A 12,307-nucleotide genomic window follows, 5' to 3' on the forward strand; every position below is an offset into this window, starting at 1 on the left:
CGAGAAAGCAAAAATGTTTATTATTATTATTATTATTATTATTATTATTATTATTATTATTATTATTATTATTATTATTATTATTATTATTATTATTATTAATAAAGTTAAAAGTAATTTTATTTATATAGCACATTTTCAGCAACAAGGCAATTCAAAGTGCTTTACAGGATTTAAAGGAAATATAAACAAGATCTAATAATGTTAATCCAAAGTATATAAACTGTTCAGGCCCGGTTGCTAGAGTATAAGTGACCATCCTCTGGTCTAAGTCCTTTTCTGGACTGGAAGGATAGGAGACTAAAAAGTAGTAGCTAAAGGTAGTTTTCTGGATTCTAAATTTGTTCTAATCCCTGTTCTGGGTTGTTAGATAAACATAAGTAAGTAAGTATCCTCTGGACTTCTGGGTTGCTAGATAAGTATATGTATTCTCTGGACTTTCTAAGTCTGCTCTAAATTTGTAAAAGTAATGTGCACTCCACAGTTTCTAAGTAATTAAAAGAAAAACAACTAAATATAACAAAAAAGCCCAAAAAACTAAATGTTCCTGTTCCGGAAGAATTTTTTTCTGGATTCTAAGTTTGTTCTAATTCTTTTTCTGGGTTAAAAGTAACAAGAACAACAACAACAAGAACAACAACAAAAACAACAACAACAATAATAATAATAATAATAATACTTTATTGAGCCCCCAAAGAGGGGGCATTTTGTTTGTCCCTGCATAGTACACAATAAAAATTAAAATAAATAAATAAAGTAATAAAAATAAACACAAAACAATAATAAATAACAATGTGCAGTTATAATCCCAAGGACACACACATACTGCTCAGTACATTACTAAATATATAATCAACATTTAAAACGCACAGCTCTAGGACTATATAGGAATTATAAAGTCTGATAGCCTCTGACAGAAATGACTTGCTGCAGCGTTCTTTAGTTCATCTGGGCTGCAGTAATCTTTGGCTATGTCTGCTCCTCAGGCTGTCCACCAGGCTGTAGAGGGGGTGAAAGGCATTATCCTTCATAGCTCTGCTCTTCTTCAGCATTCTGTCTCTCATCACCTCTTCCAGTGGAGCCAGCTTGATTCCCACAACTGACTCAGCCTTTCTTATCATTTTTAGTCTGTTTAAGACTTTCACCTTCATTGCAGCACCCCAACACACCATTGCATTGAAGATGGAACTAGCCACTGATGACTGATAGAACATGAAGAGCATCCTACTGCATATGTTAAAAGACCTGAGCTTCCACAGAAAATAGAGTCTGTTCATGGCCGTTTTGTAGAGCACATGGGTGTTCACTTCCAGTCTAGTGTAACACCAAGGTACTTGTAAGATTGAACCTGTTCCACATCTGCCCCTGAGATGGAGATTAGGAACAAATGTGATTTATTACTGCAGAACCACTGACAACCATGCAGAAGCAGAAGTTTGCTCTCTCTGTACCACGTCACAAAATTGTCCAACAATGTCTTGTACTCCACCTCCTCTCCCCTTTCACACACCCCACGACAGCCTGCACCTTATAAAAGGCAGAGAGACTCTAGGTTAGAGGGGCAGGGGAAATTTTTGGCTTTGTCCCTCTTATCGGTCTCTAAGTTTTGACTCACTCAATTTCTAAAGTTTGGGTTTGCCTAATCTGTAAATATACGCGAATTACTTAATAAATGTTTTTACTCATTTAAGTCAGTCTTACAGAGTCTTCCACAGATGCAACCCCCAAAAATATACATCGGGTTCTGTGTACAGAAGTGTTTTTGTTGGTCCTTAAGTTTGTATGATCCATTTTTGTTTGGTAGAAAATACAGCTTTGTTCCAGAAAGACTCTCAAATGGAAGAGAAGCTCTTCAAATCATATTGACAGAGTTTTCAGAATTATTAAAGAAGTGATTTATACTTTCTAAAACAAACATAAATAAGTCATAAAACATATTTTTGTTGCCATGCAGTTATCAAATGTTGACACTTGATGTCAGTGTTGCAATGTTTAAATCTTGCGTCTGCATAAGACCAGTATGCAAGTAACCATATCAACAATAGTACTGTATTGAAGAGTAATAATTTAAACTACATTTGTTATGTGTAATAGTTAAAACATATTTTAACTTTTTAAGCCCAATGATTCTCTTTTCTCACATTGTTGCTGTAAAAACCTTGTGATAATTAAAAATATTATTACCTTATTGCCCCAAAGCAAACATCTGGGGTTAAGTCAGGGTTTCCTATCGTTCTATCGGTTTCACAAAAGCAATCACACATCTGTTACCATGGTAATTTATACTAGAAAGTTTCTGGCCCAGGAGCAGGATAACAGCATGGCTCAACCAGTCAGTAGCCACTTGTTTATGTGTATTTAAACTTGTATTTGTGTTTTTATCTTGCCCCACCTGCAAAATGAGACTTCCTTTGATATTGCAACAGTTTGGTCCAACATCCATCAATTCTCAGAAAGATGAATTTGGCCAAAAGGACTCAGCAGAAGCCTTTACCACTGAGGAGTTCAGTAGATTAAAATCAGTGGTGAGGGTATAGGTTGTCACGGTGGCTCATCTCTATTCCCCCCAGAGGCGTCTGGCTGCATCAGGCCATTCCTCCGATGAGCTGCAGAGGTGAGCTCCGATGCTTCTGCTGTTTCCTGGGGGAAATGTTGGTAAATAGAGAACGACCAAAGAGCTGCCCTCATCAAACCTTTCCCTGAGCCTCCCCAGGCTCTGTGTACCTCAAAGCCTCAATCAGCCTCAGCTGACATGGAGTCTAATTGCTCACAATCCCATCTTCCCATGAGGTCCTGCTGTCTTTATCGTAGCCAGACTGATTATATTTATGCTCCTAACTGGCTAACAACTCCACAGGCTGTTCTTCATTTCAGGCCTCAGCCTCAGCCTGCTCCTTACCACTGCGCCAAAGAGCTCAAGCCTCTTCTCTGCACTCTAAAGCCAAAGGCTTTCCTCTGAGATTCAGAACCCAGGCACCACCTGCCGCCTTTCCTGATGCCTGTACACCAATGCCTCCTCTTTCTCCTTCCACTCATCACCAGCACATTCAGCATCAACTCTCTCATCACCTGAGGAAGTTAGCGGTTTTCTCCTGTTGAGCCACTAACTTCAACTCAGAATCTGCTGCAAAATCTCACAGCAGAAGAAGGTTGAGGGTCTTTGCTATGCACCAATAAAACTATTGCGGATTTTTCTTTTCACCTCTAGCACTGAATAGACTCCTTCAGTGCTACCTCCTAAGAATCCTTCAGTGCTGCCTCTCAAGGCTCATTTAGTGCTAAAATATACTGTAGTTCTGGCTTAAGCACAGATGAGGCAGTGAGGGAGGTTGAGGTGGCAAGTGGCGATTAGTGATAGCAGCATTTCTGCTGTGGCTACTGGCTTGACTTAGTGTGATGCAAAAATCAAATCAAAAATCAAATCACATTTTATTTGTACAGCACATTTCAGCAGCATGACATTTCAAAGTGCTTTACATCATATCAAACACAGAAACACAAAGCAACATAGAATCAACAATCAAAACACGACATTAAGTCAGGTTCCATCAATAAATTTGTAATTGATTACGTTTTAAATACAATCCTTAACAGGCGGGTTTTTAGTCTAGATTTAAAACAAGTCAGTGTTTCAGCTGTTTTACAGTTTTCTGGAAGTTTGTTCCAAATTTGTGGTGCATAGATGCTGAATGCTACTTCTCCTCGTTTGGTTCTGGTTCTGGGGATGAAGAGCAGACCAGAACCAGAAGATCTGAGAGGTCTGGAAGGTTGATACAACAACAGCAGATCTTTAATGTATTGTGGTGCTAAGCCGTTCAGTGATTTATAAACTAACAACAGTATTTTAAAGTCTATTCTTTGAGCTACAGAGAGCCAGTGTAGGGACTTTAAAACTGGTGTTATGTGCTCTATCTTCCTGGTTTTAGTGAGAACGTGAGCAGCAGCATTCTGGATCAGCTGCAGCTGTTTGATTGATTTGTTGGAGAGACCTGTGAAGACGCTGTTGCAATAATGAATGCTACTGAAGATAGACGCATGAATTAGTAATTAGTTTCTCTAGATCTGGCTGAGACATTAGTCCCTTAATCCTGGAAATGTTCATCAGGTGATAGAAGGCCGACTTTGTAACTGTCTTTATGTGACTCTGGAGGTTCAGGTCAGAGTCCATCACTACTCCCAGGTTTCGGGCCTGATTGCTGGTTTTCAGTTGTAATAACTGAAGCTGTGCATTGACTCTAGATCGTTCCTTTTTAGGTCCAAAAATAATAACTTCAGTTTTGTTTCTGTTCAGCTGGAGAAAGTTTTGGCACATCCACACATTTATCTGTTCTAAGCATCTGTTCAGTGATTGGATGGGTTCTGAGTCACCTGGTGACATCGTAATGTAGAGCTTTGTGTCATCGGCATAGTTATGGTAGCTAATATTATTTCTGTTATAACCTGAGCTATAAATATTGAATAAGAGGGGTCCTAGGATTGAACCTTGGGGTACCCCACATGTGACCTTTGACCTCTTTGATGAGAAGTTTCCAATTGAAACAAAGAAATCCCTGTTCTTTATGTAAGATTCAAACCAGTTAAGCACTGGACCAGAGAGTCCGACCCAACTCTCCAGTCGATTCAGTATGCTAGCATGCCATGTAGCTGCATCCTGACTCTTATGGGTCCAGGACCAGCATGGGTCCTGGTTGGTTTGATTGTAGCCTTTTGCTGCAGGATCAGGCACTGCTAATGCAGAGAGCATGGAGAGTGTAGATGAGGATCACCAGGAAGTGGGAAACAGCAGGGGAAAATTATTTGGTAAATGCTGACAGTGTGGTAATGTCATAACTTCCTTCATATGCATTTTTTCAGGTGTGTTAAAACACGCCATTTCTAGATAATTTAGGAACTTTGTAAGGTCTTAGTCTTTTGTGAAAGTCTGATAATATATACATGCCCATATGAATTCATTAGAAGATAAAAAAATAGGTTCTTATTAATTGAATTGGACAAGGGAAACTCATGTTATTTTGTTTCATTAAACACAGTGATAAATATTAGCCAATTATATCTGTGCATTTGATTATAGCTTGTCACAAAATTTTTAGTTGCCTTAGTTTTATTGAACCTTTTCTTTATTTTTAGCCAGTCATCAAAATGTTCATAAATAAACCCATAATACCCATTGTGTTATGATGTTATTTTGCTCACTGTGTTTTTCTTTTCTTTTACCATCTTTACTTTTTATATAACAAACTTTAAATTACCAATACATACAAACAGTGCTGTGTGAATTAAATAGATTTGACAAACACACTGTGCAGAACAGCTGAACAAATCAAATGAGCTTTTCCTTCTTATCCTCACACAGCTGAAGTCGGCACCCAGAAGTAATATAAACCTTCCATCTCCTCACACCCAGAATCTGTGTGTTAGTGTAAACATGCCCAGAGTGTGTCAGCTCTCTTGTTGCAGTAGCAGTTAATAAGGTTTGTCAGGAGGAAGCTATATTGATCGGCTCAGTTAAATGCTCATCTAAGTGTCCCACAGGCCCAATCACCAAGCTGGTAACGGTCTCATGCTCTATTTGGAATTGTGCTCTTGTTTAGGTGAACTTGTTAGGGTATCTGCTGATTTGATTTTTGTATTTTATTCTGACCATTGGATGTGTGTGTGTGTATGAGAGAGATATTAGAAAGAAAGAGAAATGAATAAATGTTTTCAGTCAGACTGCAGGGTCAGCCATGCTTCAGACTGATGTGCTGCAGTATGCCTGCTGTTGCTTTCTCCCTTATTTTTCTTTACCTCTGCATTCATCTCATGTATACAGAACAGCTTGCTGACTTGCCTGCTGCTCACACTGAGCAACTTGTGACGGAGGAACTAACAAGCAGCTATTGTGCATGATGTTGTCCAGTCAGCTTGGTCTGGTTTTAAGAGCTCACAGTGAAAGTGAACCAAACCAAATGAGAAATTCTACTGTGAACATAAAGTGAGCAAATGAAGGGATGTTAAATTGGAGATGTATGATTTCTCCTTTTAAATGTTATAGGAACTCCTACTACAGTGTTTGGGAGCTAGAAGCTTTTCAATAACATTCATGATAATCAGGAATCAAAATAAAAATAAGAAATGTATAGACTAGTTATATGAATCACTCAAGGACAGGATATTTCTTATTTGGAGAATATGGGCAGGTAAATATCGGACATCCTGGAAACCTGTTCAGTAAAAAAATACATTGTGAAGGTCTTTACAATATTACTGGAGGCCAAATATTTATTAAGATCTCCTGGTTCAAAGATGACAACGTCTGTCTTCTCTAAAGTTATAACCAGAATATTTAGCCATATAAGCCTTCCTGTATTTAAGATGTCTCTTTTAAAGAATAACTAGAAAATTTCGGAAGAAATTTAGCCGGGGCCTGCCGAGGCGCGGCCGTGGGGTTCGGGCCCGGCGTCGTCGCGCCACAAATCGGCGTCGACGCCAAAGAACGCCGCGACGTAAGCAGTGGCACGCGGAGAACCGCAAGAACGTTAAGCGAGGCGGACGTGCACCGTTCGGTACGATTTAAAATGTTGTCGAGGCTTTTATTTTGGAAGTTTTGTTAAACTTCATTTCAAAGGGCCAAACTAATCCCATGCGTAATAGTCCTTGGGTTAAAATAGTTATATAATGCTCAAAACACAAGTAGCTGATGTAAAAATATTCAAAGCTTTTATTTTGAAATTTTCAGTATGCTTCATTTCAAAGGGCCAAACTAATACCACGTGTAACAGTGCTTTGGATGAAAAAGTCAAATAAAGCCAAAAAGAGCAATTACGTCATGTAAAATTATTCAAGGCTTTTATTTTGAAATTTTCAGAATGCTTCATTTCAAAGGGCCTAACTAATACCACGTGTAACAGTGCTTTGGATGAAAAAGTCAAATAAAGCCAAAAAGAGCAATTACCTGATGTAAAAATATTCAAGGCTTTTATTTTGAAATTATTATTATGCTCCATTTTAAAGTTCCAAACTAATCCCATGTGTAACAGTGCTTTGGATGAAAAAGTCATATAAAGCCAAAAACAGCAATTACCTGATGTAAAAATATTCAAGGCTTTTATTTTGAAATTATTATTATTCTCCATTTTAAAGTTCCAAAGTAATCCCATGTGTAACAGTGCTTTGGATGAAAACGTCAAATAAAGCCAAAAACAGCAATTACCTGATGTAAAAATATTCAAGGCTTTTATTTTGAAATTATTATTCTCCATTTTAAAGTTCCAAACTAATCCCATGTGTAACATTGCTTTGGATGAAAAAGTCATATACGGCCAAAAAAAGCAATTACCTGATGTAAAAATATTCAAGGCTTTTATTTTGAAATTATTATTATTCTCCATTTTAAAGTTCCAAAGTAATCCCATGTGTAACAGTGCTTTGGATGAAAACGTCAAATAAAGCCAAAAACAGCAATTTTTTCGTAGTTTTTTGCGAATTATGTCGCCACGTTAAGCCCAAATCCCACCAGAAGTAATAGCTCCAATGGCGTGAATTTTCTGCACGTTTTGATACCTCATTTGTAGGTGTGCACCCAGTAATCAATGGCACGCGGAGAACCGCAAGAACGTTAAGTGAGGCGGACGTGCACCGTTCGGTACGATTTAAAATTTTTGTCGAGGCTTTTATTTTGGAAGTTTTGTTAAACTTCATTTCAAAGGGCCAACCTAATCCCATGAATAACAGTCATTGGATAAAATCAGTTATATAGTGCTCAAAACAGCAATAATCTCATGTAAAAATTCTCAAGGCTTTTATTTTGAAATTTTCAGTATGCTCCATTTTAAAGTTCCGAACGAATCCCATGTGTAACAGTGCTTTGGATAAAAAAGTCAAATAAAGCCAAAAAGCGCAATTACCTGATGTAAAAATATGCAAGGCTTTTATTTTGAAATTATTATTATGCTCCATTTTAAAGTTCCGAACTAATCCCATGTGTAACAGTGCTTTGGATGAAAAAGTCACATAAAGCCAAAAAGCGCAATTACCTGATGTAAAAATATTCAAGGCTTTTATTTTGAAATTATTATTATGCTCCATTTTAAAGTTCCGAACAAATCCCATGTGTAACAGTGCTTTGGATGAAAAAGTCATATACGGCCAAAAAGAGCAATTACATGACGTAAAAATATTCAAGGCTTTTATTTTGAAATTTTCAGTATGCTTCATTTTAGAGGGCCAAACTATTCCATTGTGTAACAGTGCTTTGGATAAAAAAGTCACATAAAGCCAAAAAGCGCAATTACATGATGTAAAAATATTCAAGGCTTTTATTTTGAAATTTTCAGTATGCTTCATTTCAGAGGGCCAAACTAATACCACGTGTAACAGTGCTTTGGATGAAAAAGTCATATACGGCCAAAAAGAGCAATTACGTCATGTAAAATATTCAAGGCTTTTATTTTGAAATTTTCAGTATGCTTAATTTTAAAGTTCCAAACTAATCCCATGTGTAACAGTGCTTTGGATGGAAAAGTCAGATAAAGCCAAAAAGAGCAATTACGTGATGTAAAAATATTCAGGGCTTTTATTTTGAAATTATTATGATGCTCCATTTCAAAGTTCCAAACTAATCCCATGTGTAACAGTGCTGTGGATGAAAAAGTCATATACGGCCAAAAAAAGCAATTACATGATGTAAAAATATTCAAGGCTTTTATTTTGAAATTTTCAGTATGCTTCATTTCAGAGGGCCAAACTAATACCACGTGTAACAGTGCTTTGGATGAAAAAGTCACATAAAGCCAAAAACAGCAATTACCTGATGTAAAAATATTCAAGGCTTTTATTTTGAAATTATTATTATGCTCCATTTTAAAGTTCCGAACTAATCCCATGTGTAACATTGCTTTGGATGAAAAAGTCATATACGGCCAAAAAGAGCAATTACTTCATGTAAAATATTCAAGGCTTTTATTTTGAAATTTTCAGTATGCTTCATTTTAAAGTTCTGAACTAATACCACGTGTAAGAGTGCTTTGGATGAAAAAGTCAAATAAAGCCAAAAAGAGCAATTACGTCATGTAAAAATATTCAAGGCTTTTATTTTGAAACTTTTGTTAAGCTTCATTTCAAAGGGCCAAACTAATACCATGCGTAATAGTCCTTGGGTTAAAATAGTTATATAATGCTCAAAACACAAGTAGCTGATGTAAAAATATTCAAGGCTTTTATTTTGAAATTTTCAGTATGCTTCATTTCAAAGGGCCAAACTAATACCACGTGTAACAGTGCTTTGGATGAAAAAGTCAAATAAAGCCAAAAAGAGCAATTACGTCATGTAAAATTATTCAAGGCTTTTATTTTGAAATTTTCAGTATGCTTCATTTCAAAGGGCCAAACTAATACCACGTGTAACAGTGCTTTGGATGAAAAAGTCAAATAAAGCCAAAAAGAGCAATTACGTCATGTAAAATTATTCAAGGCTTTTATTTTGAAATTTTCAGTATGCTTCATTTCAAAGGGCCAAACTAATACCACGTGTAACAGTGCTTTGGATGAAAAAGTCAAATAAAGCCAAAAAGAGCAATTACCTGATGTAAAAATATTCAAGGCTTTTATTTTGAAATTATTATTCTCCATTTTAAAGTTCCAAACTAATCCCATGTGTAACATTGCTTTGGATGAAAAAGTCATATACGGCCAAAAAAAGCAATTACCTGATGTAAAAATATTCAAGGCTTTTATTTTGAAATTATTATTATTCTCCATTTTAAAGTTCCAAAGTAATCCCATGTGTAACAGTGATTTGGATGAAAACGTCAAATAAAGCCAAAAACAGCAATTACCTGATGTAAAAATATTCAAGGCTTTTATTTTGAAATTATTATTCTCCATTTTAAAGTTCCAAACTAATCCCATGTGTAACATTGCTTTGGATGAAAAAGTCATATACGGCCAAAAAAAGCAATTACCTGATGTGAAAATATTCAAGGCTTTTATTTTGAAATTATTATTCTCTATTTTAAAGTTCCAAAGTAATCCCATGTGTAACAGTGCTTTGGATGAAAACGTCAAATAAAGCCAAAAACAGCAATTACCTGATGTAAAAATATTCAAGGCTTTTATTTTGAAATTATTATTATGCTCCATTTTAAAGTTCCAAACTAATCCCATGTGTAACAGTTACTGAGTTAAATCAGTTATATACAGCCCATAGCAGCAGTAGTTCTAAAGGCCAGTTCTCAGTCCTGATCTGTTTCAACTGAGGATAGATAGAACTACAGTGATGCGTATTCGTAGTCCTAACCAGCAGCCAATAGCCTCTTGAGTTCCGTTGCTATGGCAAATAATGGTCTCAGCAGGTGTGAGCTCTGAGCTGTGAGCTCTCAAACACACAAGTGTGTTTGAGCAAACACACTTTACTGAAAAAAAGCATTGGAAACAAATCCTTCTTGTTCGGGAACCGTAATACATATTCGAAAAGCGTTTCGAGCGTATGACAGTTCAATGTGTCTTCTGCGATAGTCCCGAGATTCATATCTGTACCTCACTCAGAGCATTTACAGCGATGAGAGAAAGAAATGTTGTGCCCAGATATGAACCGAGATGGGCTGTCACTGTAATTTCAGCAAAAATGAGAAAGTTTGGGTCGCTTAGAGGCAAATTGTGGACAAACCGTAACTGGTATCGACGAGCCGTCTTCACTTTCGAAGAGATCACAGACGTATCTACAAAATGAAATTTGAATGGCATTTCTAGGTGAATTTGTGACGACACAGCAAATCCTCAAAAATAGGGTATTTCTAGGATTTTTCCCATTGAGTTATAATGGGGTTTTTTTCGTAGTTTTTTGCGAATTATGTCGCCACGTTAAGCCCAAATCCCACCAGAAGTAATAGCTCCAATGGCGTGAATTTTCTGCACGTTTTGATACCTCATTTGTAGGTGTGCACCCAGCGGTATGAGCCGCATTAACGGTTACGGAAGAAAAATAAAGTTCTATAATAATAATATTAAAGAGACGCTTCTCTCCGACAATAGTAATAGGTTCCTGCCATTGCTTTGCATGGCAGGCCCCAACTAGAAAATTTCGGAAGAAATTTAGCCGGGGCCTGCCAAGGCGCGGCCGTGGGGTTCGGGCCCGGCGTCGTCGCGCCACAAATCGGCGTCGACGCCAAAGAACGCCGCGACGTAAGCAGTGGCACGCGGAGAACCGCAAGAACGTTAAGCGAGGCGGACGTGCACCGTTCGGTACGATTTAAAATGTTGTCGAGGCTTTTATTTTGGAAGTTTTGTTAAACTTCATTTCAAAGGGCCAAACTAATCCCATGCGTAATAGTCCTTGGGTTAAAATAGTTATATAATGCTCAAAACACAAGTAGCTGATGTAAAAATATTCAAGGCTTTTATTTTGAAATTTTCAGTATGCTTCATTTCAAAGGGCCAAACTAATACCACGTGTAACAGTGCTTTGGATGAAAAAGTCAAATAAAGCCAAAAAGAGCAATTACGTCATGTAAAATTATTCAAGGCTTTTATTTTGAAATTATTATTATTCTCCATTTTAAAGTTCCAAAGTAATCCCATGTGTAACAGTGCTTTGGATGAAAACGTCAAATAAAGCCAAAAACAGCAATTACCTGATGTAAAAATATTCAAGGCTTTTATTTTGAAATTATTATTCTCCATTTTAAAGTTCCAAACTAATCCCATGTGTAACATTGCTTTGGATGAAAAAGTCATATACGGCCAAAAAAAGCAATTACCTGATGTAAAAATATTCAAGGCTTTTATTTTGAAATTATTATTATTCTCCATTTTAAAGTTCCAAAGTAATCCCATGTGTAACAGTGATTTGGATGAAAACGTCAAATAAAGCCAAAAACAGCAATTACCTGATGTAAAAATATTCAAGGCTTTTATTTTGAAATTATTATTCTCCATTTTAAAGTTCCAAACTAATCCCATGTGTAACATTGCTTTGGATGAAAAAGTCATATACGGCCAAAAAAAGCAATTACCTGATGTGAAAATATTCAAGGCTTTTATTTTGAAATTATTATTCTCCATTTTAAAGTTCCAAAGTAATCCCATGTGTAACAGTGCTTTGGATGAAAACGTCAAATAAAGCCAAAAACAGCAATTACCTGATGTAAAAATATTCAAGGCTTTTATTTTGAAATTTTCAGTATGCTTCATTTCAAAGGGCCAAACTAATACCACGTGTAACAGTGCTTTGGATGAAAAAGTCAAATAAAGCCAAAAAGAGCAATTACGTCATGTAAAATTATTCAAGGCTTTTATTTTGAAATTTTCAGTATGCTTCATTTCAAAGGGC

Source organism: Xiphophorus maculatus, chromosome 2, assembly GCF_002775205.1.
Source record: "Xiphophorus maculatus strain JP 163 A chromosome 2, X_maculatus-5.0-male, whole genome shotgun sequence".
Classification (NCBI taxonomy): domain Eukaryota; kingdom Metazoa; phylum Chordata; class Actinopteri; order Cyprinodontiformes; family Poeciliidae; genus Xiphophorus; species Xiphophorus maculatus.